The sequence below is a fragment of the Rhyacophila brunnea genome, unplaced genomic scaffold, assembly GCF_057557595.1.
Source record: "Rhyacophila brunnea isolate RB1 unplaced genomic scaffold, BYU_Rbru_1.0 scaffold_22, whole genome shotgun sequence".
NCBI lineage: Eukaryota > Metazoa > Arthropoda > Insecta > Trichoptera > Rhyacophilidae > Rhyacophila > Rhyacophila brunnea.
In genome coordinates, this window is record NW_028232882.1 from 29,679,019 (window position 1) to 29,687,716 (window position 8,698).

General features: G+C 33.4%; 1 non-coding gene across 1 annotated transcript; it reads right to left on the reverse strand.

The window, feature by feature from the left end:
• Positions 1 to 3,193: 3,193 nt before the first annotated feature.
• On the reverse strand, positions 3,194 to 3,267 carry TRNAI-AAU (transfer RNA isoleucine (anticodon AAU)). Its single transcript has one exon. It is a non-coding gene; the product is annotated as a tRNA-Ile (tRNA).
• Between the last annotated feature and the right edge of the window lie 5,431 nt (positions 3,268 to 8,698).

Sequence of the window (8,698 nt, forward strand, 5' to 3'; positions counted from 1 at the left end):
AGATTATGCATCACTGCCACAAACAGACTTGTTAGTATCGTAGTGTTTTATCAGATGGCACAGCTGCGGCTATTTTAACAAAACATCGAAATTATCCAGGGAAAATAATTTTGTAGCTTGGCAATAAATGTGTTAATTTTAGCACTAAAAATAGATATTGGAATACGTAAAATTTAATATTTTAAAGTTGTCAAGTATATATTATGATAATGAGTTGGCCAACGCGTAAACAAAATTTTAATACAATACAAATTTGCTAAAGTCCAATTTGCATAATAACTAACCGGGATCTAACAAAGCGCTGCTTCCAATCAATATTGTACAATATTAAATTTAGTATAGGTACCTAGTCAAAATGTTGCCATCAAACAAATGTTGGCTCTATTATAATAATGTACAAAGTGGGGTCTAATTGGCATATTAGAGCGTGATGTCGTTTGATGCTAGACTACGTTATCAATGCTTAGTTTGTTCGAGGAAACAAATGACAATCAGATTTTTTATATTTTTTCATACGCATGCGCGAATTTGATACAGTTTGAAAAATATTAACTGTAAAAAAAAAAATAGCGCGGGAAAATTGAAAAGGGAGTCTTAAATCTGCGATTGCATTATGATCACGTCACGTGCTTGTCACAATATGCTGCTATGGCGACAATTTAGTCTATTGTTTCGTCACTCCGCAGAATATTTTGAATGATCACTATCTCTACAAATTCAATGATGGAGAGTGCCAACTCTAATGTATTAGTATTTTTAATTATTATTAATTATTCATGCTATTTTCAATTAATGTTAACAGTTTCTACGTGTGCATATATTGTTAAAATTATTTGCGATATTGCATACATAGATAATAATTTGAATATAACCCAACCTGCGGGTCTATTCTATATAAAAGCCCTCTACGGCAGCTAAATAGAGTAGGAAAGTATCGAGTAATTAACACTTATTGTAACAATTACAATAAGTTAACCGTCTGAACTGTCAAAACTGTCTATCTCGGTCTAAAATTTATCACAGCCAAGAGAAGTACTTTTAAAACATTGTACTTGTAACAATTGTAACTAAATTATTGTAATTGTTATAATAAGTGTTAATAATTTGATACTTTCCTACCCTATTTAGCTACCGAAGCGGACCGAAAACAGCTTTGTGTATAGAATAGACCCGCTGCAGACTATAGATAATAGATAATTATGTCCCATTTATTTAATTTTCAGTTGAAAATGTCCCTCTGAGGCGGACGAAACCAGTCCCGATTTATTTACTAAAAAAATGAAATTAATCAAAAATAAGTACGTATTTCATGTTTTAGGTGATTTATTTTATTCTAAAAATAGCTGTTCTACAGGTAGTACTAGTAAAAATTGGCTGGCAGTGAAAAGTTTAAAATATCAAAAAGGTTTGAAATCCACGCCCCATACTATTTATTCTACTCGTATATCGGTGGGCTTTGTATTAAAAAATATACTATATAAAAAAAACTGTGAAATAAGAAGACTAAAATGGCGTCGAATGTCAAGCAGCGCCATGCCGCTCGCACTAAGTGACTTGGTAATTGCGTTAAAATTATAATTCTCGGTCGCGTGCTGTTAATTCCGACGTGACATCGCAACTGCGGGCGCTGCCGAGGGGTGGCCATTTTCCGCACCGCGCACACACAGTTTGAGAAACTGCGGAGGTGTGACGTAACTTAGTAGTGTACTAAAAATAAATACAGTAGATTTGGGTTGTTATTCTTCGTTTTGGTGTCCAGAGATCCTTGTATTTCGCCGTATGCCGGGTATTCATTAGCGAGCCGTAACTGTGACCGTTGCAGATACAGTAACCAGAATTAGACGCAAATAATTAGTTCATGAACCAAATAAATAATTATTTCGCACCTAGAGTTGGTTACAGTATCTACGCATCTATTCTATACACAAGACTGCTATCGCCCACTATCGGCGGCTATCGAGGGTAGTTTTTCATATTTTTGTATTGAGGTAATATAATTTTTACAACAAGTTAGTATTGATTGTTACAATAAGTGCTGTGTTTTAATAGCACCTCTCTTAGCTGTGCTAACTTTTAGATCGAGATAGACATTTTTGACAGTTTAGACGGCTAACTTATTGTAACAATTATAATACCTCAACACAAACATACACAACTACCCGCGATAACCGCCGATGGCTGATCCCTATATTTCGTCATAAGAATACATGAAAATATTGAGAAGTCCGTAGTATCATTCATTTGGTTGTAGGTTATCTCCCTCTTCCACGGCGACTTGCTTTTCCCTCCACCACCCGCCACGTCTCCACACCCGTTATGCAGGCGTATACCCTGGCGTAACGAACGCTAGACGCTCTTAAAAGTTGTGCCGAAAGTTTCCCAGTGGGTCTATTCTATAGACAACGCGGCTATCGACGGTAGTTTGTCATATTTTTGTATTGAGGAGATTAATTGTTACAATAAGTTAATCGTCTAAACATTATAAACTGTCAAAAAGTGCTATGTTTTAACATACACTATCTTGATTGTGTTAACTTTTTGAGCGAGATAGATAGTTTCGACAGTTTAGACGGCTAACATATTGCTACTGATAGCTGCCTTGTGTATAGAATTGACCCACAGGAGCAACTTCCTAAGACCTTGGTTGGCGTGCATTGGAGTGTGCGTGATTCCTACTTATAATATATTACGGTCAATTCTCGATGAGAAAAGACCTTCTCGCTCGCCGTAAAATACCGCAAACCTTTTAAAGACTGATCAATTTTCCCTAGCAGATTCCGAGTCGCACTGGCCGACCGGTCCAACTGAGGGTCGGGCCGACTTAAGATGCTCTTCCCTTTCAACCGACATATGGGGACACTCCCATTGGATGTGATCGGCATGTTGCAATTCGCCACATAAGCAAGTCGGAGATTCTATTAGGACAAGCTGACAGAGCTTGGAGGCAAAACCACCGTGTCCGGTTAAAAACTGAGAAGTCCAAACCCATGGCGACTCACAATGTTTCAACTGAAGTGACAATTGAGCAAGTTTCATTAATATTGTTAGGTACAATAGTTTTTGAGTTATAATGGAACAGACAGACAAAAATAGTCTGGCATCAATAAAGCAATCTCAAATAAACACTTATAAAATGTCTCTGCAAGACACCGTATAAATAGTATAAAATCAAATTTTTGTTTAAAAAAAAAATTGGCCCATGAGGGGATCGAACCCGCGACCTTCGCGTTATTAGCACGACGCTCTAACCAACTGAGCTAATGGGCCAGATGCTATAAGTGAAAACACAAAGATTAAATCTCAATAATGCAAGTATGTATATTTAGAACAATCGATTCAAATAATATTTTTTTTAATTAAAATTAAACCATAGCCAAGGATAAGATTGGCATATCATATAAATTCTCAATTAAATACAACGACAATAATATTATGTAATACTATTTATTATACCTACTGATAAAAATTTAAGATAAGTATATTTATAATTTATGTATAAATAAGTGCTACATAGAATGATTGACAATACCAATGCAATGCTTATCGTATTATTGAAATTATTAATAACATTATTACATTTCATAAAATTAATTTTAATTAATCTGAGATTATTGAAGTTGATAATAAGACCATACCAAACCATAAATCAATTAATGGAGTATTGATTAGAGTATAGTAGAAATGATTTAGTAAAATAAAGAACGCAGAAATGAAATTAGCTACTGTGAAACTGTAGTAAGTATTTTACTACAGTAAAACAAATGTACATTCGGTATATTAATCATTTTGACATACAATAAAATCAGCTTATCGTTATGAATATCCATTTAAATTCCAAGTAAGAGCCCACTTACGATATCAATGGATCTCTAAACTGTACTTACGTACCTTTTATTTCAAAGAAACTCACGGAAAGTTGCGTAACGTCATTATCAGAAAATCCTACAAAAAGAAAAAAAATATAAAAAACTTTTTGAAGCGATCACGAGATTGGGGCTCTTGTGACATATTGTCGTATCTGAAGTTTTAGGCCGAAAACTTTTCAAATACGGAATCGTCCCCTTAGAGTCAGACAAACGAATCTCCAATATTTACAATTTTCCATTTAAATGTTAATATTAACTGCATATAAATCACATTAAAAAATATATACAATGTCGAATATAATTTTAGTGTTAATTTTTACACATAATTATATACATACAATAGTTTCACCAATTGTTTTTGACGGTTACATATAAATTGTACGTAAAACATTTCACCGTGGCACAATTCGCTGTGAGCTTTCTTATCGGAAAGAGATGACCGTATACTATACGGTCTCCAATTTTATTAGATTCAATATGAACATTCAATTTTCATAGCTGATTTTGACAAAATTCATGAATTTGAGAATGAAAACCAAACCTAACATAACCTTACAAATAATCCAGTATTTTCAAAACTTGTTTGCTGCTGACTTCCTGTAAAGTGTAAACCAAGAAAAACCGTATTTTATTTAGACATAATTTTATGTCAGTACTATACGATCTTAACCTAGGTTTGAGACTGCGTATGGTACGTTGTTGTGTGCTCTCAATTCTTTTCTATGGTATGGAAGTATGGACGCTAAACCAAGAGAACTGTTTTAAACCGTTTAAAAAAAAATAAAAAAAAAATTCGGTTAGGTACATGTTCAAACACGCGCGTTAACATAATTTTACTCCCTACTTTAATTATAGTTTGTCATTTTATGGCTACGGCCGCATGTTGTAGCTTAACCACTAGGGAATGACAAAAGAAATGGCGTATTTCAAAAAAACACTACCTTATTCTTAGGTCAATAATTATTATAAAGCAATCATTATTCATAAGATGTTTATCACACTTAAATGGTCAAAGACATAACTTATAATAAGTATCTTTAGAATCATCTTCAAATGTGTTAATCTTGCCGATTTTTTGAATAATAAAATGACTAATTCTTGTCAAATTTGGGATCACAGAGATTATCAAAATAATTTTTTATCGTGAATATCTTACAAAAATTATCTCGTAATAAATTATACTAATGGTTTTAAAAATGCGTTTAAAAATTAATAAATGTAAAAAATCTTAACACCACTGCACAGTTCTGTACTGAAATATGACTATATTCTAAAACATTAGAGCGAGAGGTTTAAAAGAATACTATTTTATGTAACAAAAATACTTCATGCAGTCATCAAATGTGTAAAATAACTATAAAGGATAATAAGGCTTCAAAATTATATAAATAGATTATCTACAACGTTTAAGAAGTGTCCAGGATCATGGTTTGAAAATACAATAAAAACTCATTTTTGACCTTCGACGAGCATGTCCCCTCTTAAGAGGTTTTTTTTTTAACAAATACTAACGTCGCTTTGCTGTTTCTGAATTCCTGAAACCTATTGAGAAGAGGTTCCCTCATATTTAAATTTATTGTTTTGAAATAGCAAATGTCAATTTCAGAATTATGTTCTTGGCGATGTTTCAGCAGGTTTAGAAAGTGAATGGAAGATTCTCTTTCCAAATTTTGAGCAAAAAGGGATAATTTGTTTTCGAATGAAATAACTTCTAACATCGAAAAAACTATGTTTCCTTCCTCCTGCAGTTTACGATTAAGTTGATTTAGATGAGACGTAACGTCTACCATGAAATATTTTATTTGGATCAACTGATCGTCCATTATTTCTGGATAGTGAACACTCTTACATTCTTTATTTTATGTCAATAAAGAAGCGAAACGTTTTAAAACGTTTCCTCTTGATAACCGATGTACCTTGGTATGCAGCAAAAGATCTGCGTACTCACTCTCCATTTCAACTAAAAAATATTTAAATTGGCGATGATTAAGAGCTTTAGAATGGAGTTGATAACCTTAATCACAAATTCCATAACTTTGTAAATTTCTTCTGGAAATGTCTGCGCACAAAGCGCTTCTTAGCGAATGATGAAATGGTAAGTAAGTATCTCGTGATTATTTTTTTCTTTCAAAATAGTAACAAACCCTTTTCTTACGCCGGTCATACTTTTCACCCTGTCTGTTGAAATTGGCACAATTTAATCGAGTGGAATATATGATGTTTTTCCATGTACTCAATTACAGCATTATTTGCAATATCCTCTCCACGTGTTTGACCTTTGAGTAGCAATAATCCTAAAAGTTCTTCTTTAGGACATGTAGACGAAATAAATTGTACAAATTCGTGCTTTACCATTTATGTCACAAGACTCGTCAACTGCTGTTGATAAAGCTGAAACCAATTTCAGATCTTCGACTTGCTGGTTGGTTATATTCTAGCTAAATAGCTACATGTGGCTCACGAGCCGCGGTTTGCCGACCACTGTTCTAGACGATAGACAGTGTTCTTCAACCGGTGGTCCGTGGACCGGCGTCAGTCCGCAAGAACTTATTAACGGTCCGCGAAAGCTTTCACCATGCTATCAACCGACTATATCGCTACACGATTAGGGTAATTTGCACTAGATGATATACTGGAAGAATTTTTGAATACTACTGATATTAACCAGAAAGTCATATTCAACATCATAAGCCAACATTTAAAAGCGTTAGCTGAAAACTTAAATAAGTATTTCTCTGAAAATTAAGATATACGTAAAGGCGGACCTCTAACTCTGGATTAATAATCCCTTTTTGGAAGATATTAAATCATGCGCACTTGATCCTCGTGAGAAAGAAAAGCTGATCGAGCTATCTTCTGATATCACTCTGGTGTCCAGGCATAAAATGCAATCATTGTCTCAATTTTGGATATCCCTTGATAAATAATATCCATCTCTGAGATATAAAGATCAGATTATTGGTAATTTTTTCAACTTCCTATTTATGTGAAAAGAATTTTTTATCTATGTCAGTAATAAAAACCAAACAGAAAAATCAAAAATAGATGTTAATGCAGCGCTTCGTCTCTCAGAAAAAAAACTGCAACCACGTATATCAAATTTGCTTACAAATAAGCAGCAGTAGATGTGGCACCAACCAAAAGTTGTAATTTTAAAACATAAGATATAATAAATAAAATTCTATCTATAATAGTTATTATTTATGGCTAATACCGGTTCGCGATATGTTTCTCATATGTCCACCGGGCCCGGGTGTTAAAAAGTTGAAGAACACTGATCTAAACTCTAGACAATCCGTAATTAAGAATAGTCGAGATGATGATAGTATATCTTTAAAGTTACCCATTTACAATCTAATTTTATAACAAAACTATTTGAAGTCATAGAAGAAGTGTGTGTCAGCTTTTACATTATAAATATTCACGATTTTCTATGATGTGGTCAAATAATTCGAATTTTTAATATTACGTTATCTCAAAATCCCGTGTGTAATCTACAAAGAATCCTTTTGTAACTTTGTTGAAATAGAAATACGCGCGTGTGACTCTAAAAGGGCAAATAGACATCTTACAATGAAAAGAAAATCTCGTCCCTGTAGAGTGGAAGACTTACTTACTTCCCCAGCAGAAAGTGGAAGTTTAATCGACCGGAGATGTCGTAAAATGCCCTCCACAACTTCCATGTAGCTCACCATTAAAAGTTCGAGAGGAAAAATCCGAAAGTATTGGGTCAGTTCATAAGTTTAGTTATCTCGTACGTTTTCAAGGGATTTTTTGAAAAAAAGGTAAAGGGAAAGGTTCATTTTATTGACTGTGAATAATATCACATTCGTCTGCGGAATTGTTATTTTCCCACCTATTTTCAATGAAAATTACGGAGGTTTTTCTCGAACTAAAGGCACACAATAAGACATATTATAGTTTAATATTTTATCGTTTTGAAATCAAACGTAAGTGGGTACTTAATTAGAATCACATCTTTCATCCATTATGCCACCAATTCAACTGTTGTTCTTGCAATTAATTATGTAAAGATTAAGCCTATCTGAGATTCAAGCTTAGCAAGAATGTAGAAATGACTATCAAGCCTGGGATTTGTCAGTATTTCATTCTTTTAAATCACGATCAGTGTCATTGATAATGCCCTAAGTTAATGAAACTGAATGTATATTGATAGAATTATTTAAATTTTTAATTACTATAAAATATTTTGTTTTATTTAAATTCACTTAGCAATAGTATAATATGTTGTAAAGTAATTCGCAAGATCTAATAAATGTATATTGCTCCAATAAAAGAAGTCTTATATAGTATATAAGATAAGCGCCTTTACATTTCTCAAAATGGACAAAATGTAATTGGGATTGAAAGGTTTTGTTTTTTATTGTTTAACAACACTGCATACAAAAAACATTAAACATATTAATAACATCGTATACATAATTTGAAAATACATCAGATCACGGCCCCCACACCCTGAAGCGGGTCCCCATGCCAGGATCTTTGGTAGGACCCCTACCTATCACTAAGATTAAAAGCAATATGGCGCTCTACGGTAACGTTTTCCATTGGTGGTCGAGGTAAAATTAAGAGTAATTAGTGCATTTTTAGCGATTTTTAGTATTTTAATACATCCACTTGAATTATTGAATTGTCGAGTATAAACACACATCAAAAATTGGAGCGCATAACTACATGTTTTCAAACCTTAACCAACGTTAACATTTTAAGTAAATTAGCGCCGCAGACGCCTTTTTTACTATTATGGCAAATTTGTGATGTGTGTTCATTTCACTTATCTTGTTGACCCACCACGCCGAGACACTTCTGAG